The 16,607-nt window shown below is 33.4% G+C and overlaps 1 protein-coding gene and 1 long non-coding RNA gene across 4 annotated transcripts in view; both read right to left on the reverse strand.

Annotated features, from left to right (window-relative positions):
- Nucleotides 1–16,607, reverse strand: part of LOC135138396 (ly6/PLAUR domain-containing protein 6B-like) — a 432,620-nt gene that overhangs the window by 162,122 nt on the left and 253,891 nt on the right. The window lies entirely within an intron of this gene.
- Nucleotides 9,874–11,053, reverse strand: LOC135138310 (uncharacterized). Its single transcript, XR_010282025.1, has 2 exons — nucleotides 10,980–11,053; nucleotides 9,874–10,930 (listed from the first exon to the last, which is right to left on the reverse strand). It is a non-coding gene; the product is annotated as an uncharacterized LOC135138310 (long non-coding RNA).

Raw genomic sequence — 16,607 nt, forward strand, 5'->3', positions numbered from 1 at the left:
TGGGCGGGGCAAATGCTTGGTAAGATAAAGAGTGATTTTGGCAAATAACATATCCTCTAAGAAAATAGAGGGCAAGATCATAAAATTGAAGACGTGAAATGAAAACTAGAAAAATTGTAATTCAAAAGTTGAAAAAACGAAAAATGAAAAAAATCTAAAAATTGAAAATTTAAAAAATTGAAAAAAAAGGAAAATTGTAAAATATGAACACTGAAAAAAAAAGAAAATAAAACAAACAAAAATTTTCGAAAATAGTTGAAAAGTGGTTGAACATATCAAAAGTGCCAAAATCACTCTTATTTTATCAATTATTAGCCCCGCCCACCCACCCTGTATTTTCTTACAAGGTATATCATTTCCCAAAATCAGTCTTACTTTAGCAAGTACTAGCCCCGCCCACCCGCCCATTATTTTCTTATAGAATGTCATCTGCCAAAATCTGTCTTATCTTAGCTAGTGTTGGTTAAGATAAGACTGATTGTGGCAAATGACATACCTTCTGAGAAAAGAGAGGGCGGGTGAGCGGGGCAAGTACTTGGTAACATAAGACTGATTTTGGCAAATAACATATCCCCTAAAAAAAGAGAGGGCGGGTGGGCGGGGCAAGTACTTAGTAAGATAAGACTGTTTTTGGCAAATAACATATCCCCTTTACATAGGTAATTGTAAAATGCATTTTTGATGAGATAATCTGATATTTGTCTCTTAAATTGCTTTATACCAAGATTTTGAGTACTTTCTGATAATTTATTGTAAAATTTGACAGAGTAATAATTGAATGACTCGTTTCTTTTTAACCTTACAAAATTTGGAAGAAGTGCAGCGTTGTGACGTGTGTTATACGAGTGAATATCTTTGTGTCTCATATGATTATTAATGTTAAGTTTAAGATGTAGCAGTGAATTTAATATATATATTGACGGTAGGGTTAATATTCTTAAGGATATAAAATATGAGCGGCAATCATCCCTATAACCTATGCCTGCAAGAATTCTTATTGCTCTTCTTTGGAGCCTAAATATGCGATTACAGATGCTGGCATGACCCCATGTTAGGATACAGTATCTTAGATGCGATTCACATAAAGCAAAATATGCTGTTCTGAGCACTTGATTTGATACTTTATTTTTAAGACTCCTTAACACAAATAAGTTTTTGCTAATTCTATTGGCCAGCTCGTCGCCGTGAACTTTCCAGGTTAGTTTTGCATCCAAATGTATCCCAAGGAATTGTGCTGAAGTGGTGAAATCGGGTGGAACATCGCTATTTTTTAAAGAAAATAACAGTGGTAGTTTTTTTTTGCGTTCAAGCTGAGGTCGTTTTGTTTGAACCAATCCTCAGCTCTCGATTGCGTCTCCTCTCTTTTGACGCAGATAGTCTCCGTCGATGTTGCTTGGTTTATTAGGGTTGTATCGTCTGCATACAAGATAATTTTTGAGCCTATACTAGAAGATAGGCCGTTAATAAAAATAATGAATATGAGGGGCCCCAGGATGGACCCTTGTGGCACACCTTTTCTGACAGGAAGACAATCGGATAATTGTTCCTTATATTTGACAACCTGGTGTCTATCTTCCAGATATGATCTAATAAGTTGAATGCTAGACGGTACCAAGTTGTAGGCTGTCAGTTTTTTGAGGAGAAGTTTATGCGAGACGCAGTCGAAGGCTTTGGACAGATCTAGAAAAGACGCAACTGCAATTTTACGATCTTCAAAGCACTGAGATATAAAATTAACTAACTCCTGAACAGCATTACCAGTGGAACGGTTTCTCCTAAAACCATATTGTGAGTCAGAAAGTAAAGCATGTGATTCAAGATAAGTACAAAGTTGTTCAAATAGAATTTTCTCTAATATTTTGACAAATATGGGAAGTAATGAGATAGGTCGATAATTAGATGGATTATTAGTATCACCCTTTTTGTATACTGGTACCGTGACCGCTGTTTTAAGACATTTGGGAAAGACACAATATTTTATGCAAAAGTTAATAAATTTTGCAAGTGGAGGTATCAGCAAGTCCTTTATACTTTTGACAATTTTCACATTAAGATTAAAGATATCAGAAGAATTACTATTTTTCAGGTTATCTATGGCTTCTCTTACTTTTATGCGTGACACTTCTTTAAAACTGAAACTAGGGCTATCAATCAAGGAGTGAGTAGACTTACTTGCCATATCACAGAGTTCAATATCACAGTCATTATTGCTTTGCGTTCCCAATTTTGAAATTTCATTTATAAAATAGTTATTAAAATCGTCACAGGTCATATCACAGCTTAATTTTTGACTATTAACACTTTTATTGCGAGTTTCGTTGATAATTTTCCACATAGCCTTGACTTTACTACTTCCAGTAGAGATGAATTTTTCATTACAAAGCATTTTCTTTTCATTTATTTTGTCACGATATACTTTCCTAAACGAGTTTTTTGCTGACTTGGTTTGTTCACTCCCAATTAGATTATTTATATCACATAAATGTTGTAATGTTTCCCGCATTTGAATTAATTCACTATCAAACCACTTTACAGTTTTGTTGTTGTTAAGTTGACGCTTGACTTCTTTTAGAGGGAAGGCTTGCCCTACATGACCTTCTATTAGATTTACAAATTTTGTGAACAAGTCGTCAACTGAATTATTACTGCATAGCTTAATGAAGTCCCAGTTGATATTGGACACCGACTCGTACAATTTGAATTTACTAAGAGCAGTAATTAGCCTATGTTTAATAAGCTGTGTTTTTTGTTTGTTTTTAGTAGACGAAATTAACACTTCAATTTTGATGCCTCTATGATCTGATAGGTGTAAATTCCATGGACTAATTTGAAAAAGTGCGTGATCTAGATTTGTAAAAACGTTATCCAGACAGTTGTTATTTCTAGTTGGAAATTCGACTAAGTGAAAAAGCCCATAAGTTCTCATAAAATCTAATAAGCTGTCTTTTAAGAGGTCTTCTTTGTCAAATTTTACATTAAAGTAACCAGTCAATATTATGTTGTTCTTTAATGTGTTAATTATACCAAAAACTTTTTCTAAAGTACTCAAAAATTTGTTCAGACCTCCAGAGGGTGATCTATAGACATTTATCACATACATTTCTAGGCTATTCATATAAATTTCAGATATCTCACGATGTTTCTCAATTGAGAGTTGTTCGAGATTTTGGAAACGAGTGCAAGAAACTTCAGCGTTCCTCATAATCATTGTGCCCCCATGTTTCGTTGAGTTTCTGGAAAAATAAGACTCAGTTACAAAATTATTGACACGTATTTGGTCAGCTTCTACTGCCATCAATCAATGTTCACAAAGGGTAAGGAGGGAGAAGCCGTCGTCTGCTACTGCTGCCTCAAATTCCGCTAGTTTAGCCCTCAGTGATTGGATGTTGATTGACAGAATGTTCAAATAGCCTTCTACCTCTAAGGCAACGCGGTCTTCTTTAGTATCCGATGAAAAAAACGATTGACACAGCTGCCAGGAGGCCAGGTTTCAGGTTTCATAGCTACGTCTTGGTCTTTATGATCAATGCTCACTTTGAAGCTTGAATATAGGTCCGGATATCTTGACTGCAGCTTTTCAACTCCGAAAGTGCATATATTTGACATGCAGAGGTGATCTTCGATATCCTTTGTAGTCGTTGAAGGATTTAGTCGATACACGTGGATAAAGCTTCTTCGTGGGACTGCTTTGAGGGTACTATTATCCACCGAGCATCCAATTATCGGTTTGTTGGATTCTCTGCGATGTCTTTTTTTGCTTTTGACTTTATTCCAGTTATCCTCTTCATTCTGCAGTGTCTTATTATTGTCCAGGTTTTCGTTATCGTCCTGAACTGGCTCCTGGAGTTCGCTATAACCACGAAGTGTCTTCTTTACTTTCTTATCTTTATCTCCTTGATTTGGTGTTTTGGCTTGATTAGATGGCGAGTCTTGCGTTTTTTTCTGTTGTTTATCGTTGGTGTTTTTGAGCGGGAGCAGCTTACTATTTTTGACAATTTCATTAATTTCTTGTGATGTCGTTTCTGGATTATGATTATTGGAAATTCCTTCCTCCTGCTTAATTATGATGTTATTTAGCAAGGTTATTTGCTTGTGGAGTATGTCCAAGTTGGCACATAAACTTTTTATGTGCAAGTCTTTCTCCTTCAGCAGTTTTTTTAGATACTTATTTTCTACCTTTGCGGTGTCAGAATTCTCAATTGCAGAACTAAAGGATTCATCATCCAATTCGTTGTCGGGGTCATTAATTGAAGCAGCAACTTCTTCTTGGGCGATGCTGTTGGTCGTTTTCTTCTCTGGCAATGTCGTCGGAGTCACCTTGGAACCACAGCACATAACCTCACCAGGAGCAATTTCCACAACATCTTTAAGATATTTAATGCACCCTGGATGAAAAACTGTATTGCACGGTACACATTTTGGGCCTTGCGTTGGAATATTGACACACTTTTTGCACATTTTTGTAGCGTTTGAGTTACTTTTGAGCTGCCCCGTCACGGTCGCCATAGTAGTTTTTTTTGCATTTATTGTAATGTAAAATGCATTTTTATGCATATTTAAAAATATTTGCTGCATTTTTCGTGGTAACTGGTGGATTTTAAAATCATTCATAGATAAAGGTGCTCTCGATTGGTACAGCAATACACTTTTGAAACTTACTATTAATGCAGAATGGGAACATTGGAAAAAAAACTTTTATGATACATTTTCTAGTAAAGGTTGGTCTTCAATAAGATATGCAATATCATTTAAATATCAAACCGGCTCCATGCTTGATTACGCGCTAAAAAAAAGAAAAACTTTTATTAGAAATAAGAAAGTCCATTGACGATGGAACACTGATAGATTTAATCGCTATTGGCTTGCCAAATTTCGTAGCTGATAGAATTGACAGAGAAACTAAAGAAAACTGAAGACCTATATGATGAAATAGGTAAATTGGAACATTTAGCTTCTAAGAAAAATCTAGAAACAAAAATATATAGAGTCAATAACAAAGACAAAAACGAAAAGATACCTAGTGAAATCTGCAAAAATAAAAACAAAGGTATTAGATTTCATCCTGAAACCGAATGCTGGTTCAAAGATAGAAAAAACGATGAAGAAAAAACAAAACACGTAAACAATTCTATATTAGAAGTAGAAGTGAATAATAATGACTCAAAAAACTAATAGTTCCACCATTAATTAGTCTCAAGGTAAAACTAAACGACATCTTAAAAGTATCTGCTATTTATGACGCAGGTTCAAATGTCTCATTGATAAATTCAAAACTAATACGTTTGAAACCAAAAAAGGACAACACGATGCAAAAGATTAACTTGAAGACAATTAATGGTGTATATAAATCAGATTGAATGACAACAGTAAAAGCAAAAATATTAAATATAGAAGAAAAGATAGATCTATTCATAATAAATAATGAAAATTTTAAAGATGACTTTCTAGTTGGATTAGATTGTATAAAAAAAATCAAACTGATACAAAATGAAAAACTGGAAATAAAACAGAAAACTAATGATTTCGAAGAAAAACAAGAAAGATATCAAATAAATTTCAATGAACATGTAGATCAAGAAAACTTTGAAATCTTGATAAATCACTTGAATCATCATGAAGAAAAAATGATAAAAAATCTTATAGAAAAATATAAAAATATATTTGCAAAAGACAAATACGATATAGGGACAGTAAAGGATTACGAAACCAGAATAGATCTCATAGTAGATAAATATTGCAGTAAGAGACCATATAGATGCACAATTCAAGACAAAAAGGAAATAGAGGAACAAATTTCTAAACTACTCAAAAGAGATTTAATCGAAGAATCATACAGCCCTTTTCCAGCCCCAGTAACACTAGCTTATAAAAAAGATTAAAACAAAAAATCAAGATTATGTATAGATTTCAGAGCCCTGAAGATCTAATAATAAAAACAAGAATTTGCAGATACTTTTCGAAACTTGACATGAACTCAGCGTTTTGGTCCATTCCTCTAAGGGTAGAAGACAGACGAAAAACTGGATTTGTAACCTAAGAAGGCCACTTTCAATGGACCTGTCTACCATTTGGACTAAAAACGTCACCAACTATATTTCTGATAAGATAAGACTGATTTTGGCAAATAACATACTTTCCAAGGTAAGTGAGGGTGGGTGGGCGGGGCTAGTATCTGCTAAGATAAGAGTGATTTTGGCAAATAACATACCTTCCAAGGAAAGAGAGGTTGGGTGGGTGGGGCTAGTACCCATAAGCTCAAGCTGATAATCGCAAATAACATACTCTCTAAGAAAATGCAGGACGTGTGGACGGGGCTGGTATTTATTAAATAAGGCTGATTTTGTCACATGACATACTCTCCGATGAATGAAGGGTGAAGGGTATATGATTTGGCAAAATCACTCTTATCTTGACAAATATTGGCCCCGCCCGCCCACCCTTTATTTTCTTAAGAGATATATTATCTGCCAATATCAGCCTTATCTGGGCAACCACAATCCCCGCCCACCCGCCCTTTATTTTCTTAGAAAGCTAGTACCTGCTAAGATAAGACTGATTTTGGCAGATAACATACCTCCCAAGGGAAGTGAGGGTGGGTGGGCGGGGCTAGTATCTGCTAAGATAAGAGTGATTTTGGCAAATAACATAACTTCCAAGGGAAGTGAGGGTGGGTGGGCGGGGCTAGTACCTGATAAGATAAAACAAACAATATTAAGTAACATAATAAGAAAACATAAATTATCAGATTTTGCAGTCAACTATATAGACGACATACTGATTTTTTCAAAAACCTTCGAAGAACACATTAATCATTTGTCGTAATTACTAGAAGCAATAATGAATGAAGGTTTCCGATTAAAACTTTCTAAATGTACATTTACCTTGGATTACGTACAATATGTAGGACATGTAATAGGATACAATTCAATTTCTCCGCTAAAGGATAATTTCATTTCAATACGAAATTTTCCGGTTCCAAGAAATCAGAAAAATGTTCGACAATTCTTGGGGAAGATAAATTGTTATAATGAATATGTGCCGAAAATTTCTATTATTCTGGAACCACTACATAATTTATTAAGAAAAGGTCAAAAATTCACGTGGTCTACAGAATGTCAAAAAGCCTTTGAATATATGAAGAATTTCCTCTGCCAGCAGCTGGTCTTAGCTATTTTTGATCCGGAATTACCAATACACATTTAAACAACCACAACTAACTAATAATTCGGAAATAGAAAAACCAGTAACATACTTCTCCAAGAAACTTAATGAATCTCAGAAAAGAAAGAAAGCTATTTACCTAGAATGAATAGCAATAAAAGAAGCAGTACAGTATTGACAACACTTGCTCATAGGAAAACACTTCAAAATGTTTTCGGATCATAAGACGCTAGAAAAAATGAATATTAAAGCTAGAACGGACGAAGAATTAGGGGATCTCACTTTCTACTTATCACAGTATCACATGGAAATAATATACCACCCAGGCAGAGACAACTTGTAAGCAGACTGCTTAAGCAGAAACCCAGTATTAGAGCCTCAAGAAAACGAAGAAGATAAATTAAAAATTGTCAATCTAATAAAAATAGAGGGTATTATACAAGACCAAGAGGGTAACGAAAATTTAACAAATAATAAAAATAATCTAATATTTGAAGATAGAAAGTAAAGGAAGAAGAAGAAAATTGTATTATCAGAAGAGTTTTGTAAAAAACTTATAAAAAATATCCATAAAGAATTTTGCCACATACCTAGGCATAAAACAAATGCAAAACAAAATATTACCTTACTATGCGGCAGAAGATATATCAAAAAATATCGAAAAAGCTTGCAAAAATTGTTAAATTTGTATACAAAATAAATCAAGAAGACAAACTATAAGTTTGAAGTGATTTCCATAGATACAATCGATGGATTCGGTGGTTCACGATCCACTAAAAAATACTTACACCTTCTAGTAGATCATTTTACTAGATTTGCATACATAGTAACATCAAAGACACAAAGCACGAGGGATTTCATTAAACTGACAGAAAATGTGCTAAGAAACCATAAAATCGAAATACTTTTAACTGACCAATACCCAGGCATAAATTCTAAAGATTTAAAAAATTTCCTAGAAGAAAAAATATCACAATGATCTTTACAGCATTTAACGCACCATTCTCGAATGGTTTGAATGAAAGACTCAATCAAACTTTAGTAAATAAAACTAGATGTGTAATAAATGAAAAAAAAAAAGAACAAATGTGCATAGCACATAACTGTATAAATAAATACAATGAAACAGAGCGTACAGTAACAGAGTTTAGTCCAAAATATTTATTACTAGGTAAAGATATATCAGTATTACCAGAGGAATTGAAAAAAATGAAAGATAGTAATGATCTAGAGAATGATAGAGCAATTGTCTTTGAAAACGGTAAAAAAAATCATGACTGCAATAAAAAACTGTATGACAAGAATAGGATAAGTTCAAGGTCGGAGAACTAGTAAATGTTGAAAATGGTAACCGACTGAACCCAAAAAATTAGATGTATTAAGAACTGGACCTTACAAAATTCTAAGGAAAATATCAAATTCTATATACGAAATAGATACCACACATAGAAAATCAGAATCAAATTTATTTCATATCTCCAAACTCATTCCTGCTCCAAGTACTTCAAAGGAAGAAACCACCACAGGCACTTAGCTATTAACTGCTTTTGCTTATGTATTATAATTTGTACCAAAACTTTTGTACCAAAATTTTTATCTTAGGAGGGGAGATGTTAGTCCTTAGACTAAAGTCGAAGAGAACCAAATAAAAAATATGTTTTGCATTTATTCAATGTCAATAATAGGTATCTCTTACATAAATAATTTTTTTGTTTTCAATTTTTTTTTATAGATTTCGAACACAAAGAAACATCTTATAGACCAACACCGCAGACGCCTCTTCACAAGAAAAATTGTGAAAAAAGAAACGCAACCAGTGTAATTCAAACATCAATACGAGAAACTTTATCTGCTAACACAGACAAAAATGAAGAATAAACATTCAAGTTCGATTTATGCCAGGCCATGATTGCCTCGAATATTCCATTAAATAAGTTAAGTAATCCTACATTTAATTCATTTTTGGAAAAATACTGCAGAAGGATCATTCCAGACGAAAGCAATCTCAGAAGAACAACTGTAGATAAATGATAACCCCCTCTCCATTCTGGTGACCACTCTTAATATTGTTCACTCTTATCTAAACAAGAACTTGCCCACCTCTGTGTAGTAAAATTTGGCTGTGAATTTTTCCCCACTTTACATTTGGTTAAAATTGAACACTACGATATTTTGGAGGCTGTGAAAAAGATTAAGCCTAATTTTGTGTCTGATTGTTGCTTGTTTTAGTTGTTTTGTGATACCACTGTCTTATATTTTTAATATAATGGTAAGAAAATCTCAATATCCTAGCGTCTGGAAAAATTTGGCCTGTTTTCAAATCAGGGGATAGAAACAACATAAAAATTACAAACCGTTTCCGTCTGTCTGTCTATCCTCCGTCTGTGTCGACTTTTCTTCACTACGAAATAAGGAAATAAAGTCTGCCTTGTATGTTAGTAACATTTGTTTTGTCAGTAATTTCATGTTGAAGAACATTGCTCTTTTTTAGCATGAAACCTACAATAACACATTTTATTTAATTTTTTATTTTGAACAACTGAAACATTAATAAATTATACTCACAATTTTCCTACAAGCTTTACACTACTTTATAGCACAATTCGCCGTTTTGTGTTTGGAAAACGTCTTTGTTTTCCGTCCATTCCTTTAATTTATCGTTTAAGACGATTTGACTTTAGGCATTTTTAAAAATTGAATAAAATACCAAACTATAAATAATTATTTATTTTTTAAGGACGTTTACACTTTACCCGTATTGACAGCCAGAAGAATTAGAGAACTAGAAACTTTCGTCGTCAAAGTCCTTAGATTAATTAATTAGTTTTCAAACTATATTTGTTGGTCTATAATTTGTTATAACAGTGAGTACTGATTATAATCGTACAGTTCCACAGACATAACACGACTCCTCTGCCCATTAATCTTCAGTTAAAGTAATAAAAATAACTGTATATACCGATAACAGCGTCTTTTAAGTAACTTATGTGATAAAATATACCGATAACAGCATTTATTAAGTTAGTTATGTGAAAAAATAACTGTTGCAGATGATAATACCAAATTGGTAGGCGAAACTGGTCTTCAGATATTTGTTGTGTGTTTTTGGGTGCAGTGGGTATAATCTGTTTACTATTATCTGACTTATCTGTCTCTTTGGGTATAGCGGGTGTATCCGTTTTACTATTATCTGTTTCTTTCGGTATAATCGGTGTAACCGTTTTACAGTTATCTGTCTCTTTGGGTGTAGATGGTGTATCCGTTTTACTGTTATCTATTTCTTCCGGTCTAGTGGGTGTAACCGTTTTACTGTTAGCTGTCTCTTTGGGTACAGTAGGTGTATCCGTTTTACTAATATCTTTAACAGTTACAACAAGAGTTTTTCCAGATTTATAGTACGTAATCTCGCGGCTCCCTTTGTACGAAAATTCTGCTTTCGAGCCGAGTACATGCTTTTGATTAATTCTAAACCAAGTTTTTGAGCCATCGCGAAACGAAAAAGTCATGGTAAAAGGACAATTTGACGCGAAATAGTCCACTTCGATTCTCTTTTCAAGAAAAGCTCCTGCAGGAATTGCCGCTCCTTGGAACTTCTCTATTGGACCGTTTCCTTTCTCAAAATCATAACTGTCTACGCCATTCACAACTGTCGTTATGATGTCATCTTTCGAAAAATTTTGAATCATGAGATGAGTTTCTTTGCTCCAGGCGGAGACTGAGACGAGAAAAATACCGAATGAAAAATAAAAAATTAACTGTTGCATTTTGACTAAAAAAATCAACTTAGTAGAAAAAAATTCATCGTTATTTGAACTTACGTTTTTGTGGGGCACTAACACTTTTGGGATGTTGAACTGGTATCGCTTGGTCATTGGAGATTTTTTTAGTAATATTTCGATGAAAAATGAGACGATTTCTGATAAGGTGATTAAATTTTAAAATTTTGAGATTAGATTAGATATTTGTTTATAAATTTTGTTTGAAGAAGCATTAGTTTTGTCCTTGTTGAGAGTTTGTGATATTGCGAAATAAATTTACACTTGATGATCTTAAAGAAGAGTTGATAATTGTTATACCATTTAACAAATGAAACAAAATGTGAACAATCTGTCAATCTTCACAACTGACAATCGGAAATTGTACAGGCTCATCACAAAATATTGTAGTCAAGGAAGGCCATGACTTTGTTGACATTGTGTGCCGCCTTTCATAGTTTTGGATTTTTTATTTCTAACGCCACATTAGTGGCTGCACTGTTTAGTTTCATACGACAAGAGAAAATTTAATATATTTGGAACAATTTTATGTCGGGCGCATAATAAATTTAAGAGCCAATCCAGAGTGTCACCCCCGATCTCCTGACTTGACCCCACTCGATTTTTCAATATTTGTGTTTGTAATAAAAATCTTAATGAAGAAGTATTGCAAGACAATTTTGATGACAAAAATTATGTAACTGAAATACAAAAATTAAAGGCCAACCAGGAGCTTTTGTCGAGATTTCAACATGTAGGAGTCAACGATTACGAAAACATTTCAGCAACCCAAGTAACGAAATTCTTATCAATGGCGAAATTATATGAAATAATAACCGATTTTATACCATTTTGCAACATTTGTCTAAGTAAATGCAACGAGTCCAGATTTAAAATTTTCCAGGTTTACTCATGCCTCATGACAATTCCAGTCTTAGTAAAATCGTGCGAAGATCATTTCCTAAGTGAAATATAAATTGTGAGAGAAGGAAACAAAAGAAGTTTTACTACTTTTATCATCCTTAATGCTACTCTAATCTAGTTGTGATAACACACACTGATTAACAGTTTTTGGATTTTGACAATGTTTGATTCGTTAAAATGTAAATTATATCAAATTAAGTGTCTACTCCTACTAAGGTGATCGAAAGGTGAAACCAATGCACAAAAAATAACTAGCCCAACTAAATATTTGCATCTATTTGCCCCCTTTTGTGTTAAATGATCACGAAAATGTTGATTTTGTTACCAACCGACCCATTCGTGCCACAATAATCGTAATAAATAATTTTAGGATACAGAGAACGGCGGAACAGAGGCAGCATAAAGAACTAAGTATATATCTAAAATTAGAGCTTGCTAGTTTTTTAGACTTCAACAAGCGAGAGCTAACCCTTTGAGATGAGTTTCTTTGTTCCAAGCAGAGACTGAGACGAAAAATATACCAAAGGAAAAGTAAAAATGAACTGTTGCATGTTGACTAAAATAATCAACTTAATAGAAAAAAATTCGTCTTTATTTGAACCTACGTTTTTGTGGACACTAACACTTTTGAGATATTGAACTGGTATCGCTTGATCACTGGAAATTTTTTAGTAATGTTTTGATCGCTCAAAGATAAGACGATTTCTGATAACAATGATTGAATTTAAAAAATTTAATTAGTGTTGTCCTTGTTGAGCCCTTATGATAATACGAAATAAATTTTCCAGTTTTCAAGCTTGATCTAAATAAGCCAGTTGTTTCCCTAGCAGATGATGTTAAAGAGTGTTTTGTTTTGTTCAAAATAAAAATCAATAACACTTAAATAGCAACGGTAGATAATTGTTATCATTGATCAACAAACGAAGGTCATTAATAATCAAGATTTCATCAAGCTCTAAATTTAAATTATTCAGATTTATATATATATATCTTAGTTCTCATGGAAAATTGGTCGATCGTATCGATATGTATTTTATAGAACGGATTCCAAATTATGCTACAATACTCGAGAACTGGCCTCAGCAACGTAGAAAATAATTTAATAATTACTATTATATTGTTAAAATTTTTGCAGCACCTCTTAACAAAACCACACAAGCGAAAACTCTAACTTAAAACATTGTCAATGTGAGCGCTGAAATTCAATTTAGAATCTAGTGTAACACCATGGTCTAAATCTGTGTAGGTTTTCGACAATATGTTATTATTGATATGATATGAAGTATGAATTCGTACACTGCTTTTTGTAAATGAAATGGTTTTACACATATCTATATTAGAGTTCATGGAATTTTCGCAACACCATTTCCAAAATGAATCTATATCGTGTTGAATTTCTAGAGTATCGTTGACATCAGTAACTTTCATACATGATTTTAAACCGGCAGGGAAAAGAAGATATTTGCAGTGAGAAAAGCACATTGTGACATCGTTAACAAATAAAAGGAAAAGCACTGGACCGAGATGACCATTGATAACTTTTGATTGATGGCCATTTATACTGACTACCTGCGTTCTGTGCGTTAAATAAGATCTGATCCAAGATAAAATACTTCCAATCACGCCGTAGTATTTTAATTTTTTTAAAAGAAGTTGTATATCAACACGGTCAAAAGCCTTGGAGAAGTCAAATAGCATTGACTTGATATCCTTGTTCCTTTGAGTTGTTGATAAAATTAGTATACTCAAATAGGTTAGTTGATTTACTACGATTGGGTAAAAAGCCATGTTGGTGGATGGAAATATTATTTTTAAATGTTGAGATTAAATGGTCAGAAACAATAGAATCAAGAACTTTAGATAAAGAGCACAAGGAAGCGATAAGTCTGTAATTTTTAACTTCATTTTTAGAGCCAAATTTATGCAAAAGGATAATAAATGAGGATTTCCACTGTTCAGGTCATGTGCCAGAATCGAGAGAAAGTTGAAAAAGAAGGGTAATTGGCCAAGTGAGAATTGGACTGCAATATTTTATAAAGAAGGCAGGAATGCCATCTGGCCCGGGATTTAAGTTATTTTTCAAATTATACAGGGTCATTATAAAATATTGTAGTCAACTCACCTATGAAAAACAAATGAAATTTTTCTCGTGCCGCTAATCACCAAAATGATTTGAACTGTTTTGAAATGTCACGAACGTCCAAACAAATCTGTCAGATGTGTCAAAAATTGAAATGCCCGGTTCGCGGTTTAAATTCATTTTAAATAGACACGAAATGACGCCAGGCCAGAGCATTAAGGGTTGCAGTGTTATCGGGCATTTGTGAACGCCACTGCAATACATTTCAGTTTCAAAAATTGTAAATTGTCAGAAAAACGTTTAAGGGCTTTGTCATGAATTACACCTTGGAAAGTCGATTGGAGTTGAACAGAATAAATCATCTGGTCTGTTTTGCAAAGAAGCAATAATTTTTCAAATAATGAAATCCAAAAAGTGAGGTTAAGTTTGTCGAAACTAATGAACACGGTAATTATTTAAAAAATTACATTTTTATAGGTACCCTGAAGGTAAAAATTGTGAAAAATCACGTAATGGACAATGGCAGAGCAAGTCTTATCACAGTTAACGAACACTATGAGTACCTAATGAGTTTTTGCAGTAAATAATTTTGCCAAAGTTGTGATCCCGCGAAAGTTCTGTTTGTAAATTGAAAGGAATCGTCAAAATATTGGTGCAGACATGGTTTGTGACCGGTGCTTTTCTCTTGAAAAAACACAACTGAAATCCTTGATCTTCATCCCTACAATAGGTGAAAACTGCTATGTCCAAACATTACCTTCAGCTTTGCAGTTTCTAGATATCTGAAACATGCCAGATCTGCATAACAGGAATGTCAAAGAGGTTCTACCCAAAACACGCCCACATGGCCATCCTAATATCAAGATTTTTCAAAATTTCTATAAGAAAAAAGATGAAAAAACCAATAAAATTTCAGGAACATAGTGTTAAGAGTTCTGTAGCTGATTATGAGATCTCTTGAAACAACAGAATGTTTAATAAAGATTTTTAACTTTCCTAATAGTAAAATTACAATTATTACTAAACAGTAAGTTGAAGTAAGTTTTAAATTAAGAGAATGCAACTAACACCGAAAGAAAAATGAAAGTTATTGAAAATAAAAAACTTTATTGCAGTACCTACATACACTTTCTACATCTAATTTTGTTTATTGATCACATTCATTTACTTGAAAAAGTATCAGGCCTATGAATCGTCGTCTGCTAACCACACACCAACCTTCATTGCGTGTGATGGTGTTTCTTCAAAAGCGTGAGTATTTTCTATACACCAAATTCTGAAGTTCTGTCAATTGACATAATAGCCTAACAGATGAAACCAGGTTTCATCAGAAAAGAACGACAAATCGAGAATCCCGTTATCGTCCATATCAGCTTGAAACCAACTACACTACCCAACGCGGCAAGGAAAATCAGCTGGTTGCAGCTCCTGAACCAACAAAATCTTGTATGGATGCATATGTAACTTCTCTTTTACGATTTTCTGACATGGGCTGTATGGTACTCCGGACAGTAAAGATTTTTGACAAAGCTTTATTCGGACTTTGTTCCATTCTCATCCTTAAATCTTCAACAACGTCTTCACTAACTTGAGGTCTCCCCGTCGGTTTTCACTTAGAAATGCTACCAGTGTCGTTAAATCTGGCCATAATTCGCCATATAGCGTCTTCAAAGATTCTTCATCAATGACAACAGAACACTTCACCAGATACTCGTTTTTAGACGCCTCCACAGAGTACACTCCATCCCCATCCTCATTTAACACCCCATTACGGTAATAGGCATGATGATTGCGCCAAAGAACTAAAAAAATCATTTGTAACACTGACCATAGTTATTCCTCTCTGTTCATTACCTGAGATTATTCCACAATGATCTGTAATTTTGATAAAAACTGTTTTTTGAGACACTTATTAAAGTTCTAACAAAGGGGAAGACAGCAAAAATGAAAACAAGACAAGTCAATTAACGCACAAAGTGAGGGAAAACGTACCAGTACAAACGAAAAAATTATTGACATCTGACAGAATTTGATGAAGCGTTGAAACAGTGCAGCCGCTAATGTCAACTAATGTGGCGCTAAAAATAAAAATTCCAATATTAGTGTAATCCTTTCCACAAAACTGAAAAAGGCGGCACAAAATGTCACCAAAATCATGGCCTTCTTCGACTACAATATTTTATAATGACCCTGTATAATTTGTGAAATACAATGTCGTTTGAAATTTTAATTGAGCTAAGAGTATTATTACTTTGGAATACTTCTAAATCAGGGACGTCTATATTTTGGTTTTTATGGTTTGTATATGTACTCTGAAGAAAATCAGCAAACATATTACAAATAGTTTGAGGGTTTTTTGACTTATCCTGATTGTGTACCATCCAGTTGGGCATAGTCGTCATGAATCAAACTTTTAACAGAATTTCTGATTTTTTTATATTTACTAAAGTATCCAATATCATAACTAAGTTCGAATTTTTTGTATAATAAATTTTTTTTTCTTTATAAGTAATTTAGTGCCTTTGGAGAACCACTTTGGAAATTTATCGTTAGCAACAACGGATTTAGAAATAAAGATTTCAATATGTAGATAATACATATTTGGACTTAAACTACACATTTACAAATTAAAACTAACTATGAGTTATTGAGAATTAAATTGTTGAGTTTTACCTACGCCGATTTTT

Source organism: Zophobas morio, unplaced genomic scaffold (genome assembly GCF_036711695.1).
Source record: "Zophobas morio isolate AGI-343-1 ecotype UQ-CSIRO unplaced genomic scaffold, CSIRO_AGI_Zmor_V1 ptg000030l, whole genome shotgun sequence".
Classification (NCBI taxonomy): domain Eukaryota; kingdom Metazoa; phylum Arthropoda; class Insecta; order Coleoptera; family Tenebrionidae; genus Zophobas; species Zophobas morio.